The sequence below is a fragment of the Acomys russatus genome, chromosome 15, assembly GCF_903995435.1.
Source record: "Acomys russatus chromosome 15, mAcoRus1.1, whole genome shotgun sequence".
In the NCBI taxonomy this organism is placed as follows: Eukaryota; Metazoa; Chordata; class Mammalia; order Rodentia; family Muridae; genus Acomys; species Acomys russatus.
In genome coordinates, this window is record NC_067151.1 from 17,084,202 (window position 1) to 17,095,840 (window position 11,639).

The window sequence follows — 11,639 nt, forward strand, 5'->3', positions numbered from 1 at the left end:
CACACTTAAAATTTGTTACTAGGTAACGGGTCAATCTTCAGCTGAGCCTCTACTGTGTGCTGGAGGCATGGGTAGTTGGGGACCTGAAAGCATGCTGTTGTAAAGGCAAAGCCAGACTTGTTCTGTGTTCCTAACACTTGAGCCTCTCAAAGCGCCCAAGAGAAAAATTGTGTTTTCCAACCTTAGAGGTTGCTGGACGATGACCTTGCTCTTGGGAGAGCAAGTCTTTCCCCTACCTGTCACGTGTGGTGAGGAGGAGAGCGCGCTCACCCCTCACTCTGCAGGTGTGGGATATGCAGAAGAGGCTGTGGAGCCTCTCTCTATCCCTTCCCTTGCACTTCTCCACTGGCTGGCAGAAGTGGGGGAGAAACAGACCCAAGACTGTGATGGGTTTTCAGGATCCACCTGGTATTGCAGCCGCATAGACAGGGCTGAGTTTTCTGGGGCCTCTCTATAATTCATCAGCTCTGCTTTTCACATTCAGGCACATGCCATAGAGAAACCCGGAACCTTGTGGTGGGTCTGTATTGTCAATGCAGGGAAGTATTTCCTAGGCCTGCAGAAAAGTGTGGCTTTATTAATAAAAAAATAATCGCATAGTGAAGAAATGGCCCACAGGCCGTGCTAAAATGTTTTCAAATTACACTACAGATAAGAAGCTAATATCCATCATATAAAAAGAACTCAAACTTCTCAACAACAAGGACCAAAATGTTAAATACTAAAATAGACAGAGGACCAAAATAGACCATCCACAAAGGCCAGTGGATGACTGAAAACACATTAAGCAATATCAAGTGACTCGGGAGGTCTGAAGCAGAAAGGCCATAGATTCAAAACCTGGCAACTAAAAAACAAAAAAAAGGTAGAGGATGGCTGAATTCCTAGTACCACTAAACAGATGAAGAAAACCTTTTCCTCAGACTGGAACCACAGGGCTGACAAGACAGATCAGTGGTGAAGGTGCTGGCCGGCAAGCCTGACAACCTATGTTCAACCCCGGCAACACAGATGGAAGGAGAGAACCAACTCCACCAAGCTGTCTTCTGATGCCAGACCTGTGCTGTACATGTGTGCCCCCACCTCTCACAAAAGAAATACATTTAAAACATGGAATCAGAGCCTGTCCATGGTGGCACCCGCCTTTAATCTTAGCACTCAGGAAGCAAAGGCAGGCGGATCTCTGTGAGTTTGAGGCCAGCCTCATCTACTGAGGGAGACCAGGACAGCAAAGGCTACACAGAGAAACCCTGTCTCGGAAAGAAGGGCTTGTGAGTTTTGGTGCAAATTATTCTATGTGTAAGTCAAAGGAAATCAGATAAGGAGACATAAGACCTGTATAAAGAGAATTGCCATAGGCACAAGAGGACTGGTAGTTGATTGAAACTTAGAGAAGAATTTTTCAGTCAGAACAACAGGTGTGTGCAAAGATGTGGAGAAAAGAAGGTCTTGACCCATAGGGACATGGGCAAGCAGAGTGAAGATGGGGAGGCAGGAAATACTGGTCCTCAAAGGAGTGCAGCTTTCTACAGTCCTCTAGGGAGATGGACGCTGATGCTAAAGAAAGCCATTGCAACACATGGGGTGAGGATGTGGCCAAATTCAGTGTTTAGAAGAATCACACAATGGAAATGGGATGAAATTCAAAGCGGAAAGACCATTTGGAAAGTCTCTGTTTGTTTCTCTTTTGATGTTTGTTGTGGTTCAGCTGACTGCTGGGAAAGTGGCTGGGAACCAAGCTGAAGAGCCAATGATCTATGTGAGTAGATCCATATGTAACAGGATTTGTGGGTGTTAGATATGGATTTGAGAAGTAGAATTTAACTTGGAACAGGTTTAGCTCCTGTGGGGTATTCAGGTGGGAAATTCTAGAACATTAGGTTTGAAGGCAATGGATCTTGAGTTCAGAGTCTGATTGGGGAAGCACTATAGTGGTCCAGGAGCTCAGGGAAGATGACTGAGATTATCACTTCAGAGACCAGAGCACTCAACTCTTCAGAACAGGTCTTCTGGGTGATGGTGTTGGTGGGTTGTTGTTGTTGGTGGTGGTGTTGGTGTTGGTGGTATGTCAGCAAAGCCACTGGGAAGAATTGGTGAGCAGTAAGAGGAAAATCCAGAGGGAATAGAGCTACAGAGGCTGCAGGACGACAAAGCTTGTCTGGGGGAGTGTTCTCAATTGTCCGATACTAACAAAGAAAGACTATGTTGAAAAGAAACGCATAATCTTCTGGCAATTTCTTGATAACGCTGTTACTAGGGACCAAGAGTTATGTAAGGGGGCTGAGCTGTCCAGGAAAAAGCAGAGATTGTGTGTTCTGGACAGCAACTGAACTTAGGTGTTGTGTAAAGAATACGCAAAGAATACGGCTCACTTGGGCTCTCTCTTGACTGGGTCATTATTTTGCCTTCCCATGTTTTGAAAAGCAGTGAATGCGAGGTAGGGAAGATGGCTCAGCAGGGAAAAGTGTCTGTTAGGCAAGCATGAGGACCCAAGTTCAAATCACCAGACCTCATGTAAAAAATTCAGATGTGGTCCTATATACTGTATACTGTTGTATACATGTCTTGTATACTGTAGGTCATGTGTACTGTCACATCAGTGCTAGGGTAAGGACAATGACAGAAGGGTGGGTGGGACCTGCTGGTTATCAGCTTAGATCCAGGGTTGGTGAGAGACCCTGGAATAAGAAAGCGATAAGGAGAGACATCCAACACCTTCCTTTGTACTCTGCTGGTGTGTGTACAATCCTATGAATCCAGACATGTCCATACACGTGTACCCCACACACGAGAGAAAAAGGAAAAAGTTAAGACACAGAGCTTAATACCTAACTTCATATTGAGGTTAGACTCCTTGAATTGATTATCCAGTAACTTTTTTTTTATCCAGTAGAGATCTGTTTGCAGCAATCTTGGGGCTCTGAGTAAGGGTAGCCACTGTCAGCCAGAGTATAATCCAGCCAGCCTTCTCTCTTGTCTGTTGCTGTGATGAAAAACTACGATCGAGGGAAAGCTGGTGAGGGAAGGGCTTATGTCATCTTGTACTTCAGGCCACAGTCCATCACTGAGGACAGTCAGAGCAGGAACTGAGGCAGAGACCATGGAGGGATGCAGCTTCCAAGGTCTTGCTAGGCTTACATCCAGCTAGCTTTCTCCTGTAGCACGGGACTACTTGCCTCAAGATGTTACTATGTATAGTGGTGTTGTGTGGCCAACCTGGAGAGATACGAGATACAGCTCTACTCACCCCAGATAGCAAGCCATGACAGAACAAAGTATGAATACCACTAAAGTTTTACTGGGGCTACTTACAGGAGCAGAAATGGCTCGAAGACAACCACACCACCAAGGCCCACTTTAGCATGGGTGACAGCTCACAAAAGCTGGGAATCTGGAGCACACTGTGTAAGACTGAGACCTCTAGAGAGATCTCTAGTCTATTCCTGGACTCCCCACTAAGAGACAGAGTCCATTGTCAATGCAAACGCGTAGGAATTTATTAAGCCGACGTGATGGTGTCTGTCTAAATCTTTCAAGCTGCAGACCCCAAGAAGCAGAGGCATGGGGCTTTTTATAGGTTTTAGACAAAGAAATGAGTTTTACAGTATGTGATTGGTTGGCATTTGGGCAGAAAAGCTGAAAGCAGGGAGTTACAAACCTTGGCATTTCGTGGTTGTATAATGGGTGCGGGGCAAGTTTACCTATGGAAAAGATTGGTTGAAGCACTCACAGGGGGCGTTTAGGAACTTCTTTAGTTGGGGAAGGGTAGTGGAAAATTTTAAACACAGCTGGTTGTCCTTGAGTCCAGCTGGACCCTGAGCACAGACTGAGACCTTGAGTCAAGTTGGGCTCTTCAAGGTTTTTCCTGTCCTTGCCACACACACACAGTGATCTGATATCTGTCTGTCCTTGGTTCAAGCTAGACCCTCTAGAAATTTACATGCTTTGGCCTTAATGGGGGTCCTTAAGGGAAGACTGGGTAGGCCAACTTTTTCTAGATTTTGGCCTTAATGGGGGTCCTTAAGGAGGCTGGTTCCTATAACTGCACACACTGCAGGCAGCTCAACAGGTTGGAGAGTGTCTTTGCCAAGGAATTCAGTTGGTCTAAACCTCTCCTGGCAGCTTCCGTGGTTTTTGCTTTTTCCAGGCAACTGGTCAGGTCTCAGAGTCTCTGCAACTTGGCTTTTGTGAATTTTCTTTGCAGATTAGCTTGTCTGAGAATGACATAGCAGTTTGGCTTGTTTACTCTGGGAGGGAGGGGCCTAGTGAATCTGGTTGGTTTCAGGGACTTCCTGAAGCTATTTTTGAGTTGTTTATCTTCCTGCTTAAGAAGCCTCAGTGCAGGATAGACTGCTTCCATCTGGAGAAAACTGTTACATAACAAAGGGCAGGTCTTCTTTAGAGAGAGAGAGAGAGAGAGAGAGAGAGAGAGAGAGAGAGAGAGAGAGAGAGAGAGAGAGGTTGAGGGGGGGGGGGGACGACAAAATAAATAACCAGGAAACAAGCTTGTTCCAAAGTAGAGTAATTTAGTAATTTTGTGTAGACTGCTATTTAAGAAAATGGTGTTCTATGGTAAATGCTTTGTTCACTTATCCCACAGTTCCAGCAAAGCAGTCTTGAAGGGCTAAGAAGTTATACCTAATTTCACTGTAACCTTGAATGTAGTTATTTTTAGTCTAACTAGGGAGGACTTGACCCAACCTTGTTTCATGAAAATGATCCTTATTTTTCTTCTGTGAACCTTTGGCCTCTTGTTGAAAATGAATGTCTCTTATGACAAGCTCATTCAAGGATGCTCTCACATATTTTCCCCTTCATCGTTCTCTGCCATTGGAAGCCTGCCCGAACTGCCATGGCTAGTGGCAAGCTTCTACCCACGTGAGTTACAGGACATTGATTTACAAACACATCCAGGTGTCTATAATTTTGAGTTCCCATTAAACAGTTGACTCGGCTGTTGAGTTATTTCTGTTATGAGGAAGTACATTACATTTGGTTAAAAAAAAAAAAAAAAACAACCCTGGTGAGGGGCGGAAAGTCAGGACTACAGAAATCAGAGAAGAGACCACCATTAGATAGTACTATCAAAGCCCTCTCAGAAATACTGCTAAATCTGTGGTGGGCTCCCTGCAGTAGCTGCCTTGCCTTTGAACAAGGCTACTAACAATTTGGGGGGTTGTCTGTCTTTTGGGTCATGGTGTTGCTGTTTTCCATCGGGGTGAGGTCTGTGCCCATCTCTCACAGCCTGATGTGTGAGAGAGGACTCTGCCTAGGTGTAAACTGAGCAATCTCTGGGAAACCTCTTCCCAGCAGCCATGTGGGAGGCCATGTCTGATGGGCTGAACAGTGGACAGGGAAGAGAGGCAAGCCAGGGAATGTACCCTAGTGAACCAGTAAGTTGAGGAATCACGCATCCAAAAATGATGAGCTGATGAAAATAGAAATAGCCACCCTGGCTCGACAGTCTTAATTGATGGTCTGTTAAGTATTTTGAAAGCACTCCTGAAGCTTGCACGATGCTTCCTACTCTTATATAGAGCGATACTTATTGATTGAGATTTCCTAAACAACCAAACTATAATTGTTTGATGTAGAGGTTGAAAGCCAATGTTGGTTGTTAGTGGATTTTATGATGCTCCTTAATTAGCACTTCCAGGTATAATCAACACAGCTAAATCTGGAGTCAGCGAAGGAGAAGGGTTTAGTTTGTTCGCTTAGCCCATGTATGTTCTGTGTAATATTTGGAACACACCTCAACTAGAATGTGGAGCTGCTTTTGAAAAGTTCAAAGTAACTGGGTTCCCTGGACTTTACTTACCGAGACTGTCATTCCTACCCACTGTCTTTGTGCAGCTTTACTCTATGGCAGGAAAGCGCCTTCTAACAATGGTCTATTTCTCCACTCTATGAAGTCGGACTGACCTTGTGGTTTTCTTCTTACCCATAAAACACAGCCAAGGAGACATTGTGTGAACCAGAGCACGCAGGCTGGGCTATCCTGTGGCTCACATCTTCATTTTCCCAGAACCCTATAGCTATGTGTGTCAAAGGCTGAGATGCAGTTGCCAGGAGGAGCCACATGGGAAGAAAAGACCCAGGTTTGATTAAAGAGGCCATTGCTAATCTCTTGGGAACCTCCTGATGAATATAATTTTCAAATGAACTAGGCAGACAAAATGAGCCAGCCAACCAAAACACGGAGTGCTGGTAGAGATGCCACACTGGTGCTGGGATTTATTGTATTCTGTGGTTAGTTTTCTGCATAGCAGTGGATAATTGATATAGTTCTAGTCAGGACAAGCATTTAAAAAATGTAAAATTTTAGGGCTTGGATCAGGCACAATCTCTCTCCAATGGGATGGGTAGACTAACAGTCTGTCAATGCAAAGCACAAGCCACATAAAACATTTAAAAAACAGTTATGCCATCTTAACATGTTTGTTTTGATAAAAGGAGGAAGATAGTTAGAAATCAAGAGTGACAATGAAGGAACAGCCTGGAGGTTCTAGAATGCCAGGACTGGAACTCGTGACCAGGGGACAAGAAAGAGTAAAGGCCAGCAGATGACAGCCACATTTCTTCTTGTTCAGGCCTACTCTTCAAATGTGCGAAGTACATATGAAGACCCACAGACCGTGGTCTGAAAACTGACAAATTTTATCTGAAGCCAGTGTTCCAGGACAGTCACTAATTCCACTCAGGTCCCACAGTGCCCTCCTCAGGTCTACCCTGGGAATCCTGAGGCTCACAAATGCGTCCTGCCTTCAGCCATCCCTCCCTCCTCTTAAAGTCCACACTGCCCTTCTGCAGCTCAGACAGTGGAGGAGAAGCCCAGTCCAGGTCAAAACCCAGACAGAAATGGAATAGATTAAGCACATAGCCCACCTTTCCCAGGCTATTCACAAACACCTGCAGATCCGTGTGTACTCCCGAGGAGGAGGAGGAGACATGGGCAGACAGTATAAGGTATCCAGGAGTTGAAAGATGGGTAATAGAACTAACAGAACACAAACCCCAAGTTAACCGGGCATAGACTTGTGATACAGTGGGTTTAAAACCAATACATACCCCATCATACCCCATGCATACCAATCGTGCTTGGTTTTAAACCGTGCTTTCTGATAGTGTATCACCTAGTTTTCATGCTGCTTTGGAAAATTTTCTGACAGAAGCAACTCATGGGAGGAAGGATTTATTCGGGACTATGGTATCAGAGGTTCTCACCCCTCACAGTGGGGAAGGACATGTCCTTTGGAGACAGTGGCTGCTCCTGTTGCATGCTATGCACAGGAAGAAGAGGGCTCAGGACCAGAACCAGGGGTGATTATAGCCTCACAGGCTCACCCCTGGATACCCACTTCCACCAGTAAGGTCCTGGCTCCTAAGGTCCACACACACAGAGAGAGACAAAAGCTTGAGACGTGAAAGCTTGAGACTTTATGGGAGACATTTTAAATTCAAGCCAGTCCTGACCCTCTTAGACTCAGGGCTCTTTCACAATACAGAGCACATTCCAGCTAGTTTCCAAAGTCCCTAGATTTCCAACAGCCTTAAAACTGTTCACAAGGCCAAAGGTCAGAGTCTCTTGGGAGACTCCAGGCAAACTCTTAGCTGTGAGCCGTATATGATCAGGGGTTACACATTACATACTAACAGTATGCGATTACAGGGCAAACACCCCTTCCCCCCCAATGGCGAGGAACAGGGGCGTCAGAGGAAAATGAAGTCAAAGAGGAATGAAGCCCAGCAGGACCATAACTAAGGCTGACAGCTGGGTGTTTGATGTATGGGGCATGTGGTGGCATGATGTGAGGTTGGGCAGCCCCACCTCTGCATCCCTGCCATTTGTGGCCCATGTGTCCTCTCTCTTAAGACATCTCCACTTGGTGCCAGCACCTTTCCTCAGCAAATGCTCCATGTAGCTGGCATCCAACATCCTGTGGTCTCCATTGCAGCTTAGCCTTCTTCGTCCTCCTTAAAGCTTCTAGTCTTGCCCATGAGACCTGTCCATGGAGACGCTGACCCTACACTGCTCACCTTCACAGGCTTCTGCTGAAATCTTGGTACACGTTCTCTCCTGACCTCATGACTTTTGCTTTCTGCAGGTCTTTAAGATGCTAATTATGTGGAGACTAATTAAACAGTGACGACTGCATCAGCCTGCAGTGTCTAGATGGTTGAACCTGGAGATCACTTTCCTATGTGGCCCTGTTTGAGCAGTGTGCGCATGCAGTATCCTTCCGTGTCTCTTTAAGTGACAGTTGGCATTTGTTACACCCTAGAACCATTCCCGAGTGGGATGTTACCCTCGAAGCGCCGTTACTGTTTCCTCAGTGCAGCGTCCTCAATTTCTCTCTTATGTCCCTCATCTCCAAGGATTTCAGGCAATTTGCTTCATCCATGCCACTGTTCTGTAGAGTGTTTAGTATGCTCATATTCCTTTCTCCACCAAACTATATTTCCACAACTGTCTACATTGATTTTTTCCCCTCTCCTCTCTCACCATAAAACTAAAAAAAATCCTGTCATCAACAAGTGTGGCACTGCCTAATTGCCTGCTGTCTTGAGTTTTCCTTTGTGAAATGATTTAGTCCATTATTTTCAAATGTTCATTCAAAAATTCAGGACACAGATAAAACACATTCAGATGGCTGGACAGAATGTGGCACGGTTAGCCCCTAGTCCAACTCCTTCCAGAGTCTCTGCTCCCACATGAATCCACATGAGCACAGTCTTCTGTCTACATTGCCGTCAGTGCTCTGCTCCTCCGTATTGGCATGAGAACAGACCATTAGACTCAACTCTCAGCATCTTCAGGCTTTTCCACATTCTTCCCATGAGCCACTTCAAAGGCTAAAGAGCCTCCTGACCAGGCTTACCACATCAATAATCCCACTCTTGGTACCAATTCTTAGTATTAGTTTCCCCATCACTGTGACGCTATCTGACAGAAACAGCTCAAAGCAGGAGAGGTTGGTCTGGGCTGTGAGTACAGAGGTCTCGGCTCATTGTGGTAGAGGTGGCATGATGGCACTAGCAGCACGTTGTCTGACATTGGGTGTGTGTGGCCCTGACTGTTCTTCTGACATGAATAGGAAACACTTAGGGCTGGAACCAACAGCAGGAATAATTTTTCATGCTTTGCCTTAGAAACCACTTTTACCAGTCAGGCTCAACCTCCTCAAAGCTCCACAACTTTTCAAAATAGACAGCTGGTGACAAAGCATCAGAAACATGAACCTACAGATATTTCAGATTCAGACTGTTAGGTTGTAAGAATAATTATATTTTCCCTCATATCACTTACAAACCAAGTTAAATAAATGAATATAGTGCATTAATTAAACAAATGAATAAAAACTGATTGTTCGCACTGGGTATCTTGTGGTTACTATTATTGTGATAAAACATCATGACCAAAAGCAAACTGGGGAGAAAGGGGTTTATTTGGCTGACACTTCCACATCACTGTTCACCACTGAAGGAAGTCAGGGCAGAAACTCAAACAGGGCAGGAACCTGGAGGCAGGAGCTGATGCAGAGGCTATACAGGGGTGCTGCTTACTGGATTGCTCCTCATGGTTTTTCTCAGCCTCCTTTCTTATAGAACCCAGGACCACCAGTCCAAGGGTAGCACCATCCGCTGTGGGCTGGGGCCTCTCGCAATAATCACTAATTAAGAAAAGGCCCTATTTTTAATGGAGGCATTTTCTCAGTTGTAGTTCCCTCCTGTCATGACTATAGCTTGTGTAAAGTTGACAGAAAAACTAGTCAGCACACTGGGGAAAATCTAGGTTCTACAACATGTTCTGTTGAACTTACAAAGTGAAAGATTGCTGCACTTAGGCCTACATTGCATAAAACAAAATTCACTGCAGTTATGTACAGGCACAAATGACATGGGTACGGGAATGATACTTTATAGCCAAAGTCGAGTGAACAAGTATTTCTACCACTAAACCCAATATTGGGGCTTTAATTTCAAGACAGCATCTGCCATATATAATTCATCCTATTGGTTTCAGTTGGATTTTATTTTCAGTTTTTAAATTTAATTTTACATGTGCTATGATTTTGTGGTTTTAAAAGCTATATTTTTTGGTTTAATGTTTCCCTTATACTGCATTTAACTATTTACCATTAAATTAACACTACAAGATGTTAGAATATATTTTTTCCAGTAAAAAGAGCTCCTTGTAATGTAACCAGTTGACAGTTCGATAATGTGTTAAACCAGTGTGGAAGTGTGAGGGTGAATTCAATACATGTAGCCCTTTCTCTTATGAAACACACAGTGGAAGGACAAGAGAAAAACTAGACCATAAATTCGAATTAAGAAACATAGAAAAGGAAAGCAAAACAATTGTAAGACAGGGCTGCTCGAGAGCCTGAAGCACCGTGTAATAGACGTACCAGAAAGACAAGCTACTCATGGAAAAGAGAGGATGCTGTCTTCTTCAAGTTCTTTCCCCATCTTAGGCTCACTTGGACTCCCGTCTTCATGGTATCAGGTGGGGCATCATCTTTCACTTATGAGAATAAGCAACTGTCCCAGGACCTCAGCGGGCCCAGCTCTCTCCCACTGATCACTAAGTAAGATAACGCCTTGTCTGTGTACAGATGGATCTTCTGGAGCCCTTTTCTCAATTGGAGTTCTTGTCTTTCAGATGACTCTGGCTTGTGTCAAGTTGACAGAAAACAAGCCAGCTTGTTTTCTAAAATCAGCCTTCCCTGCAAACAAAGCAAAACAACAGAAAAAACCCCAAACCCAACCCTTCTCTAAAAAATCAGTCTTCCCCTCCAAAAAAACAAAAACAAGAGCCAAGAGTGGTGGCACACGCCTTTAATCCTAGCACTCGGGAGGCAGAGGCAGGCGGATCGCTGTGAGTTCGAGGCCAGCCTCGTCTACAAAGTGAGTCCAGGACAGCCAAGGCTACACAGAGAAACCCCGTCTTGAAAAAACAACAACAAAAAAAAAAACCCCAAAAAAAAAAACAAAAACAAAAACAAAAAACAAACAAAAACAAAAAACAAAAAAACAAAAAACAAAAACAAACCAACCAAATAAGCAAAAGAACGACAACCCTAAAGCGACCAAACTAACCAAAACCGAAAGAAAAATTTCTCAAGCAGAATGGAATGAACTGATACTCACTGTAATATTCGGGGAGAAGAAATAAAGAAGCATCCTAGAGTTCTCATTTGCTGGATGGGTATGACCTGGTCTTGCCTAAGGGCACCGACGTCTCAGACAGACAATATGGGAACACACACAGTACCACAGCTGGCAGATTCACCATGCTGTTTTTTTTTTTTTTTTTTTTGCATACCTCTTGCCTTTCCACACAACTGTTAATTATAACTCCGAAGAAAACCCTCTCCTTTAATTACTGAAATCTTAGCTGTCCCTCGAGTTTCAATGTACAAGCTTCCTCCTCCAGGAAATGGTGAGGCCTCCAATCAGATCCTCCCCTCCCCTCCCTGACTCCTTCTCTCTGACGTTGTACATTGCTCTGTTGGGCGCAGAGCAAGAGTGTCTTGAGTAGCGCATGAATCTGGATTCTATTAAGCATTAACTATCTGAAGGAGAGGTGGATGTGCTACATGGTGCTTTCACCGACATTCAATCACTAAAGCACA